This window comes from Pteropus vampyrus, unplaced genomic scaffold, assembly GCF_000151845.1.
Source record: "Pteropus vampyrus isolate Shadow unplaced genomic scaffold, Pvam_2.0 Scaffold62, whole genome shotgun sequence".
Lineage (NCBI taxonomy): Eukaryota > Metazoa > Chordata > Mammalia > Chiroptera > Pteropodidae > Pteropus > Pteropus vampyrus.
This window is the reverse complement of record NW_011888843.1, coordinates 5,701,686-5,713,542: the sequence shown is the minus strand read 5'-3', so window position 1 is coordinate 5,713,542 and position 11,857 is coordinate 5,701,686.

Sequence of the window (11,857 nt, the reverse complement as noted above, 5' to 3'; positions counted from 1 at the left end):
AAATTTTAATGCTAAAACCAACTGATGCCCAAACAGATGATATGTTTTCTAGTTATTCTTACCTGGACTTCTGTTATTTCTGTTCTCATTACTACTCGTTTGCTTAATTAAGGATCCTATCTCAAAAGTTAGACACAAATGCAAAATTTGTGAAATTGAAATATAGTCAGGAGCTGTAATCACTCTTCAACGTACCTAGGGCCAAGTAAAAAAATAGATTCTCAATTAGCCTTCAAAGTAGTCATATGTTTTTTTAAAAATGGTCATATGTACTGGGATGAAATTTGTGAATGCGCCAGGTTATAAAAATTAGTGACATTCAGTCTTTGGCTGTAAGAAAAATTTTAAGAAATTAAGATATTGAATCTAAATTATTTCAACTCCATTTGAGAAATAAGCAGACTATAAATAAATGCATAGAATACACAATATATCAAAACTGATTCCCTTCCGGACTTCTGTCAGCTTTTTGTTTACACCTGTTCCTGACTCTGCTCCCTCCCCACATCCCCACTAGTTTGGGTCTCCAGCTCCTCTTCACCTCCGAGGGGTGTGCCATGGAGCCTGGATTCTAGTCAAATTGCACGAGTTTGACTCCAACTCTGCCTCGTACTGTGTGACCTTGGTCAAGTTACATAACCTTTCCAAGTTCTCCTTACCTTATCTATCGAGGGACGATAATAACAGTGTCTCTGCCTCACAGGATCATTGTAAACAAAGTATGGACACAGTCCCTGATACAGAGAAAGGATCCAATAACTTCTGATTATTGCGGTGGTGGTGGTTCGTGCTTAGACTCCTCCCTGGCATTTGTCTCTTCAGCCTCTGTCTGTTCCAATCTCCATGGGGCATTTTTGCCAGACTCTCCCTTACAAAACCCGTGTGTCTTAGCCCATTGAGCAGGTGACAGCAAGGACAAGAGGGGGCCCATATGGACCGTCTTTGGACCATCTCATCTCCCTGGAGACACGGGCAGTGAATCGTAGAGGACCTCAAGCTGCCAAAGAACACTGGAGCAATAGCTGCCAGCACAAAACCGAGCAGCAAGGGCAGCTGAGCCCCCAACCTCCTGTGCCCTGTGCTTCTCCAGCCCTATCTCAGGTCCTCGGACTGGGACCGGCTTCACAGCAATCAACCCGTCCTGTCTCACCACCTCGTTAACTTGCTCTTAGAAGAAAAGAGCTCCTCAATAGTCGTTTTAGAATTGGATTAGAGTGTGAGGCTCCTTAAGCAGAATTGCAAACTCCGTGCACATTACAGCCCCTTCCAGAGTGAGGCTTCTTGTGATTCTGTTATTCTATGCTTCTAAAATAAGCCATTTTCCCAAAAGACAGTGTCACAAATTGAAATAGCCAAAACACACATGCTAGAGAAGATCTCCTGTGACTCTCTTTTTTTAGAGATGACGAGACTCAGGGCACAATAAGGTTATCATTCTCTTGGGGTCCTGGTGGTTCGGCCCAGGTAAAGCCCATCCTGATTGTCTTTGCACAGACGTGTAGCTTCCATGTTGGTTGATGCCCAGGAAGTGAGTGTCTCGTGTAAAAATTCTCATCACTTTTATAGAATAGTAATCATGGAATAATTAACTTTTAGTCTTCTCTTCAATTTTCTTATTTTTTTTTTGTTTTGTTTTATAAGTAGACTGAGAGGGTCTAGCAGACTCTCCAAAGTTACACTTACTGATCATCGTAGCATTTTTCTATTGCTACTTTTTCAGAAAATTCTTAAAGTTATAACACAATTATTTTGCCTTGTAAAGATGTATATTAAAATATTTTTAAATAAGCTGCATGTATTTTTGACATAGGAAGATATTCATATCACAGTGCTGAGTGAAAAGAATTTAGTTCATTCTTTTTTGCACATTATAAAATCTGGAAGATTGGTCATTCGATGCCAATAGTAGTTATTTCTAGAAAGGTAAAATTATAGGATTTTTTTCCTTTTTTTCTAATAATTTTATGCATATTGTTCAAACACTTATGTAATTGAATACATTTATATTTTTAATTTTAAATAAACATGAAAAGAATGTCCCTAAAGCATGTTTCATACCACTTCTCTCTTGTTAATCTCTCTATAAAGTTTGGATGTATGAGTTCTGCCTACTATCCAAAAGACCACTGGAAGCTTGTGGATGACATGGAGTCTGGAATAAAACCCTCCCACTGAGAACAGCACCTTCTTTTCAAGTCCCTTAAAATGAAACGGGTAATGTGTTTGTCTGACTTAATCACTTCATGCCTTCTGCCTGTAGGTTGTTACCTGCACTGCTTCTTCTCTGAAGAAGAAAAAGATTTCTGACTCTAGCTGGCAGTGATGGTTTACTCACCCTGCAAGGTCCAGCCTGCCCAACCCTCTGCTGCTGCGCTCTGCCCAGCAGAATTCATCACCCTCCGCCACATGCGTTAGAACCTCTAATGACATAGTGAGCACGGCTTGCCTGTTCGTCTCCCCTTCCATTTAAATCAAAGCCCTTTGAGGACAAGGCCTGGGCACTTGAGTTGAGCTGCTATGTGCCCTCCCTCCCAGCGCTGTGTGTAGCCATGATACCAATTCAGTACTTGCTGGCTAAATGATGCACTAGATTAATAAATCAAGCCAGCAGTCCTTTCTCAGTGCCTCGAAGTAAACTAGTTACAGCGGAGTGGCATCTGGGAGGAGGGAGGGGTTAGATTTATAAGGCTAAAATCACAGATAGGTAAAATCACCTTTTGAAATCCCCCAACTCTCCCATGACATTAAGTATACACAGTTCTGTGAGTAAAACCCACTTTTATAATACAAAGGTATGAATTTATAATATATGTAAGAACACACAGTTTCTGATAGAATACACATGAAAATATAGTTGTCTAGCATACTTGAGAGAGAAAGCAGATCGTGCATGATCTGACTTGTGAAAATTAAATGTGCTGCATGAATCCCCCCTCCCCATTCCCTTGTAGCATTTTGCGCCTTCGATTATGGCATGTTCCACACTGTTTTATAGCTGTTTATCTCCATGTCCATCATCCCAGGTGATTTGATAGAAGGACCGTGCTTTCCTTTTTGTCCTGCAAGAGCTGAGCACAGTGACTCAGTCATCATACCTAAAGCGTACTGAGCACTTCAAATGTGTCAGCCACCATGCTAGGTGTTTGTACATTATCTCATGTTATATACTTCGACAACCCCAAGAGGACTATTCTAATTTTACGGAGTGATTCATGAACTTACACGAGGTGACCGAAGTAGTCTGAGAAAAGCCAGGATTCAAACACAGGACTGATCTGCCTCCAAATCCCATGCTCATGACTGTGGCACTGTTCCGTCTCTCCATGATAAAGAACGTGATTTAATGAACACTTAATGAGCACTTATTAATTCATAATTACTTAACAGACAGGTTTAGAATGGGGACATGGCTAGGAAAATTAATAACAATAGTGGTTGATTTGACTACAATAAGAGGCATTAAAGTCCAATCAGAATTAAAAAATAATATCAGAAAATGCATTTCAGGAATAATAGTCAACTCAAAAAAAGCTGATTGCTCACAATCCTTTCATAACAAATCCACTAGTTGAAGAATGAAAAAGCACAGATCCAAATAGATGTAAAATACTAGGTTACCTTGGAGGTGGCTGGGTGCTGTAGGCCTATGTTGTTTATGTCCACCATGATAGGAAAATGGTAGGTAGAACCAATCAAGATACATTATTAATGTATTTTTTTTTTCAGACAGGGAAGAACCCAGCCAGGAATTTGAAGTCAGAACCCCAGAGGCCTTTCCGCCTCTAACTGTTAACTCTATGACCTTGAGCCCATCCCAGAAAGTCAGGTTACCCATCTGTGAACTTGGGATAAATTAAAAGGTACAGGGTTGTCTTTCGACAGCCATATGCTTCTTTTCCTATGTGCATCTCCAATGGTCCTGTCACAGGAACCATGGTCCATGGCAGAGCACAGTTGAAAGCAGCCCAGCGGCCCCGGCCAGAGCTCACCTGAATGAAATGTATGCAGATGTAGAGTTTCTCCAGAATAGGACGTTGGCGAGGTGGCTGGCATGCTTGCTAAGATTGCTCAGATGCAAAGCATGGTGCATGTGTAAGCAAGCAAAAGTGAGGATTCATTAAAACAAGTGTTCATATACTACTTGTGCATTTTTCCCACTTATTAAATATATATGAGATATATAACATATCTCACACCCTTCAGTGCTCTGGTGTAAGCAAAATTCACAGCTTCTTGTATTTCATACTTTGTGCTTGAGTAAATTGGCTAAACACAGAAAATGTTCAAAAATAGCTTCTGGATCCACTTGAAAGGCACTAGAAGTTTGTGCTTTCTGAGGGCAGTGACTAGAATACAGAAATCTGCTAAGGGAGCCAGGTTAAGGAGCAGCCTAGAGAGGGAAGGAACTCAATTCCTGGGCCACACACGACGGCTGAGAATCCGGTCCGTGGGTGTCTCTTTGCCTCTGTCTCTTTCCCACCTGCGGCCTCTACTCTAACCATGGGACTCCTTCTCAGCATGGCAGGAAGAGGGATGAGAAAGAAATTGAAAACCACATTGATCAGTGTTGCTTCTTGTTAGCGGTTTTGAGAAAATATTTAAGAGGGGCGAAAAAAAGAAATTGAAAGTGCTAAACATATAAGAATTTGCAGATCGTTGGAGAATTGAGGTACCTATGCTGCTCTTGACCTCGTCAGCCCAGACTCTCTATTGCAAAGTGGTAACTGAGACATCAGGATCACAGCCTCCTACGTCAGCAGAATTTGCTTGATGTGTGTTGGTTTAATGCCATCTCTTAAAGGCAGCCTATAAATCGGTTCCCCAAAATGGCAGGTATTTGAAAACACACTGACAGTCAAAAATGTCTGTGAGTGGGAATTGCAGCTGAGTGAACTGATTTAAACTAGTAATTCTACAGATGTGCTCCTGACTGGTAACTAGACTCAGCTCTACATCTGTGGACATTTCATTCATTCATTCAGCTTCATCATTATTTATTGAGCAAGCAGTATGCCACCACTCCACGGAGGAGTCACTTAGATGAAAAACAGGAGCTTTATAGAAAGCGTTTTGGCAGTCAGAAATGCCTCAGAGGAGCTTAGAAACCTGGGTTCTTTCTTGAACACGAAGATGGGAACTCTCTACACAAAACTAGAAAATGAGACAACAAAACAGAAGGCAGTAGCTTGGATGCAAAGGGTGGTCAAAGCAGACAAAGCACTAACCTGGGAGCAGACCCTATGCCATCACCAGTTCGCTGGAGCTTTGAGCAAGTTAAGTTGCTTTTCTGCCTCAGCTTCTTTATCATTTACTAATTATTTACCCTGCACCAAGAACAAAATTCCGTGTTAGCTGGCAACAGAGATTCTATAAAATGTACATGAAAGCACTCAGAAAAGTATATGAAGGCACTGTTAGTATTGTTAACTATTTTGACAGTTAATGTTCCCAGAACAGTCTATGAAATCTGAAGACATAAAGAACAGTCTGTGTGGCAGGGAAGAACATTTTATCATAGCAGAGAATCAATGGAAACCACGGGGGAGTTTTCCAGGGGACGATGACAGAGGAGACCCTGAGGCTGAGTACACAGATCAGGGAAAAGAGGATAAAGTTTAGAGGCTGGTAAAGGAAAGAAAACTAGAAATTTCAACAGAAGAGCTTGAGGCAGTTTCAACACTGCCCTGCAAATCTCATCGAAGCTTTTTAGAGATGGAAGACACTTTAAATTTTCCAATAGTCCATTTCTCTCGCTTAATAGATGAGGAAACTGGGAACAGGAAAATGCAGTGAAGTGGTAGCAGAAACAGACCTAGAATGTTCAGTCACATTTCTTGACTCTTAGGAATCTTCTAGCCAACCTGCAATAAAAGCTTAAAACTTTAAGGGAGATGGCTGTCATTTTATTATGCATTGCCGAGCTAGGATTATTGCCTAATCCAAGAAGGTAGTTATTTTTAAGTTTAAAAAAGAGAAAGAGAGAACGAATTTTCAAAACCATGAATAAAGCCATACAAATTGTATGGTAGATGAGTAAAGAAAAGTTTTATATCATGGAGGCCTCTAAAAAAATCACTTAGATCAAAAACAGGAGCTTTTAGAAAGCATTTTGGCAGTTGAGAAGAAACGCTGGTGTTCTTTCTATTATAAATGCCACCATTGCAAATTTTTAAAAATTCAGACAACATATTGGGATTCTAGAAGGCTGGAATTCAGATCTTCTAATCTGTTACCCATCATTTGTGACCCTCCTTGGGTAAATCGTACTCACCACAATGGAAACTAGAGTAAGAGGGAAGCTGGTTAAATGCCCAAGGTGACCTGGAAGGAAGATCCAGTGCCATCAGAGAAAATGAAGAGAGTGAGGAACAGAGTGACAGTGTATTGGTAATGACCCTTCTGCCTGCTGGCCCAATAAGTAGGAAGAGAGCAGACCTCTCCCATCTTCTTTGAGCATCCCAGGAGTGACTATAGGATCTATAGGGTCCTCCTGTGAGAAGCAGCTCAAGCACAAGCTCCTTGTTCAAATCTCAGCTCTGCTACTTAAGCTGTGTGACTTTAAGCAAATTGCCTCGGTTTCCTCAAATGGAATGAAGATAATGATATTGTCCACCTCATGTAATCGAGACAAGTTTTTTTAGTCAACGTGCATAAAGTGCTTAGCACAGAATTTGTTTATAGAAAACAGTGCATGGTGTCTGTGATTATTAGCTTTTGCCCAGTTCTGAGCACTTCTGCTCCAAACAATAATCAGTTTCAGTTCTGACGCTGGACTTCAATTGAATTCCACAACAAGGATACACCCACATCTGCATTGTACGTAGTGGTGAAATCGAACAATGAATTGCAGGGTTCTCTACATAAAGCTATAGACTTATGCGTCGAACTGTAACTCCTGATTCCTCTCAGCAAAGACAAATCGCTCATCTCACACTGTTTCTCCCAGTGTGCATGCTTGAGCCTCATCTCAGGGTCACGGGGCCAGCTGCTAAGGAGGATATTTTAATCCCTGTGCTCTTAGAGGAACTTGTACAAAATTCTCAATCCCCAACCACCAGGACCTATTTGCCTTTCTTGTAAATGTTTATAACCTCACACCCTCTGCTTTCGACTGTTCCACACCCTCCCTCATGATGCTGCTGCAGCAGCTATTCCAACAACCATGCTAGAAAAATAATCATTCTTAAGCATCCCGATTCCTCCGAGCCAGCCTCAGGAAGAGTATTCTGGGCAGAGAGGAAAGGCCTTTCCCTGCGTGTTCCTACTGCCCCTCAGCCCTGTTTGGGCTCCCACATGCCTGGGGTCATCCAAACTGGTAGGAAGAGGGTCCTGGGATCCGTAAGACGGGCTCAGGCCTTGCCCTCCAGTAGCTTACAGTCTAGTTTGGAGTAGAGATGAGATGAGCAAGCATGAAATTACAGTTACACACTCTAAGTGCCACAATGGTCTGGGGAGACTTAGCGACTCAGGGAAGGCTTCTAGGAGGTGATTGTTAAGCTGAGATTGAAAACAGTGAACAGAATTAGCCAGCCGATCATTTTCTATGCATGTCTTTCTGGCTTTTTGCGTACCCTCACCCCCTTTCATGATATGTGCAGAAAAGAGGTAGCTGGGGAGGGTGCTACTGAGAGGGAATTTCACTGGGAGTAGGAGGGCCCAGGGGACACTCTACCCTGTCCCTTCACTGTTCCATCATGCTTCTCCTTCCCCTCTTAAAAGCAAAGCAGCTGAATCTCATGGCTGAGACCAGAGAGTGGGCCCAGGGCTTATTTCTGTCAGGGACTATCCGCTCCACGTGCATTAGAGAAGCAGGGTAACTTGACAAAAGCCAACGTGACCTCGTTTGGGTTGCAGTCTGATAAGGCTCAGTTCCCCTTATGGCCACCATGTGGTTACCTGTGCCTCTTGCAGCCAATCGGTCCCCCAGTGAGCCCTCACCAGACAGTCCCACCTTCTCCCACAGGGGGCTGCAGATGTGGCTGTTCTATTTTAGACTGCAGCAGGAGGAAGTGGATTGGGACAATGGGCCTCACACCTCATGGGACAGCACCAGGACCAGCTCTCTCTGACACTTGCCCCAGTTTTTAGTCAGTTCTTGAAACTCTTTATAGCACTTTACAGTTTACAAGGCACGGATGGCTCTGGCTCTCTTGTAGACTGAAAAGCCAGGGGCCTTGGGAACATGAAGTGAACTGCCAAACATCACATAGCGGCTAAGAGACAATCTGGACTGGAAACTCAGCTCTCTCTCGCTTTGGTCCGTGTGGAATGCACAACTGCCAGCAGAACTAGAGGGTGTGTGCTGTAGTGATCCCTTTTAAAGGAATAAACTTTAAAAAGCATGGATTTTAAAATAGAAGATGTTACATATACACAGATTCAGTTATGAAAGCAACTCTATTTTTTTCAAATCCTTAGGATTTTGGAGGATAGAGAGAGAAAAAAAGAGGGGTAGAGAAAGAGAAATTTAACATTTGTTTGATTCTCAGTGAGACCTGTAACCACCCCCCCATGTTTGACACATCATTGACACTCAATAAATACTTGTTGAATGAATAAATCCATTAAACAGATGCCACATATAGTAGCAGAATTAGTATACAGATCTTTTGACTGAGGCTTGACTATTAGGTCATGGTGACAACAGGAAAAACTGAACAAATTCATGAAGTAACTCTCTACTTCTGTTTTTATAGTTCAGTTTCAAAAACAGTATATATGTATATTCAACTCCATACTCTCTCCTAATGTAGTTCAAATTCGAAAGCACAGCGGCACCAGGCTGCACAGTTGTCTATGACCCGAGAAATCAAATATTCTTCCTAATTACTAATGTGTTTTTACACAATCGAGGTCACTTTTGGTCTATAATCAATGCAGAACTTGTTAGATAAACAAAAAGTTATCTCCTGTGCTTTAAGTATAACCTAATAAATCAATTTATTATTTTTCTTCTTTGCTGTCAGCATTTGGTCTTTAGCCCTGATTCATATTAAAATCTATTGTGTAAAAAAACAGAGACTCGTGGACATGAACTATAGACTAGTGGTTACCAGAGGGTAGGGGGTGAGGGAGGAGGGGGAAGGTAGATGGGGTAAAGAGGGTCAAATATAAGGGGGTAGGGGGAGGGTGAAGTGGGTAAAGGGGATCAAATGTACGGTAGCTGAAGGCAACTGGACTTTGAGTGGTAAACACACAATCGAATATATAGATGTTAAATTATAATGTACACCTGAAAATTATATAATTGTATTAACCAATGTTGCCCCAATAAACTTAATTTTAAAAAAATCTATTGTGTGTGTGTGTGTGTGTGTGTGTGTGAATATATACAGCTCTTAGATCCACTACAGAGAACACATGCAAATGCATACAGCATACTTTTGATTCCTGGGATCAGTATAGTAACATTCTTATACAGCAATTGAGATGAAACACACACACCCCAAAATTTGTACAGCTTCTCAGTAGGGGAAAGCTCCAGAAGCAGCATGAAAAGTCACACCAGCTGCTGAAGAGGAAGCTGTCTGGGCCTTGAAATACTGCTGCAACTGGGCTAATGTCTCGGATATTATGTCATTAATAAACATCTATCATCCCATCCCTGTGCATCTGAATCTCATTTTTAAAATGTGCTTTTAATTTCTGTCCCCAGACTAATCTGCATCTCCCAGGTCTTGTTGAATTCTGGGTAGAAAGGGGAGAAGACACAGGTCACTCCCCTGCTGGCCCTGAAACACTTAGCCATTTTGCCTGGTAAAGAACACAGGCATTAGCGCTACCTAAGGAAAACCCTGGAGTGTTCCAGATCATAACTAATAACAAATAACGCTTTACAGGTTTGGGAAAAAAAAGAAAAAAGAAGAACCAAAAATTGTAATCAGACCAGGTTGCGATTGCGATGTGTGCCGTTTACTTTAATTGGCAGCTAAAACTCATCTTGTATTGAAGAACATTTTGAAATTCGTCCTTGTAATGTTTTCAATTAGAAGCTTTCTTGCATGTGATGCATCAAGGGAAAAACAACACTTCGCGTTAGAACGAAGGTGCTCCCAGAGACAAATATGATTAATGGGATAATCTTGTAGATTACAATAGTTAGAGGCAGTTCCTGCCGTTCCTCGATCTCCAAGGACTGGGACGACGCGCTCCCATACAAACAGCTGCACATTCCTCTATGCCGTTATTATCCAACGCAAGGCCGCGTTCGCGTGTTCAAATTTCTACAATATCCACATTTGGCAATTTCCTGTTGGGCAACTTCAGTTTCAGAAGTTAAAGCCTCAAGTTCCGTGTGATTACTTGATAGAGTTTACAAATGGAATTGATTTTCTAAAGCGTCATTAAAGGTTGCTCTGTGAGAAACCAGACAAAAGAGTGTCCCAACAAGCAAAACAGCTTTTATGTGGCACATTGAGAACACAAAGGGCAATCCTGTCATCTGCCAGTCAGTCCCCGAGAGTCCCCCTGAGGGGCAGGTGAATGTTTTTATTCCTGGTTTACAGGGAAGAAACAGCCACAGAGAAGTTGAGACTCACCCCAGGTGTGGCAGAAGTGACGGCAGACTTAGAATTCAGAATGCCAGGCTCCCTGTCCCTGATGCCCATGTTCAGCCCGCCAGGCAAGCCGTCTTCCCCTAAGACAATCGCTCTGTTCCACAATGAGATCTGACGAGAAAAATATAAACTCCCCTATGTCTCCATAACCGATGCAAGCTATTGTGACATCGGCTGAAATTTGATTACAGGCATCCCTCGGAGATATTTCAGCTTTGATTCCAGACCACCACGATAAAGCAAATATCACAATAAAGTGAATCACACTGATGTTTTGCTTTCTCAGTGCATACAAAAGTTATGTCCATACCTTAATTAAAAATATTTTCTTGCTAAAAAAATGCTATCCATCATCTGAGCCTTCAGTGAATCACAATCTTTTTTGCTGGCGGAGGGTCTTGCCTCAATGTTGATGAAAACACAGTATCTGTGAAGTGCAGTGAAGCGAGGTATTCCTGTATGCGCTTTTTTCTTTTTTCTTTCTATGGTGGAGGTAAAGCTTTCAAACTTCTGGACAAACAATAATGTCGAAGAGAACCTAACATGGAAACTGACGTAGGACAAATGGAAAGGGGAATTATTAACATTTTGGGGACACGCTGACTAATCTTCACTTTTCCAATTCTAAGCAAAAAAACGCTTCTTTGTTTAATATGCTGGATCCTTCAATATTTTTGCTGTTTGCCAAGGAGTTTTTAGCCTGTTAATATTCCTCTGCAAATTGTCTCAGATGAACAAGACATAAAACACACCAAATAAAATGATAACTCAAAGGAAGTTTTTTCTCAGTGTCCTGCTTCTTCCTGGTTACACTATTTCCCTCTCAAACGCTGGGGCATCCCTCCCCACCTGAAGGTCAGCATCTTGAGTCCGTTTTCCTAGTACAACGAGAAAAATGTGGAACTGTTCATACTAAGACATAAATAACTGATGACTGCTTAAAGTGCCCATAGGCATTTGCATCTTGCAAGATCCAAAGCTCTAAACTAAGAGAAGATGTTAGTCCGATGAAAGTTCAGGTGCGTAACAGGTGGAGAGGTTGACATGGTGTGGAGTGAAGGAGGCGGTGGGGGAGTTCTCAGAGTTCCTGAAATCATCACGTGTACCAGTGGTTCTTAAGTGTTTATTGGCATCACCTGGAGGGCTTATTAAACTGCAGCGCGTTGGCCCTATCCCCAGAGCTGCTGATTCAGTAGGTGTGGGATGGAGCCCAAGAATTTGCATATTTAACAAACTTCCAGATGATGCTGCTGGTTGGTGGACCATGCTTTGAGTAGCACTGACATCAACACTGCATGCTC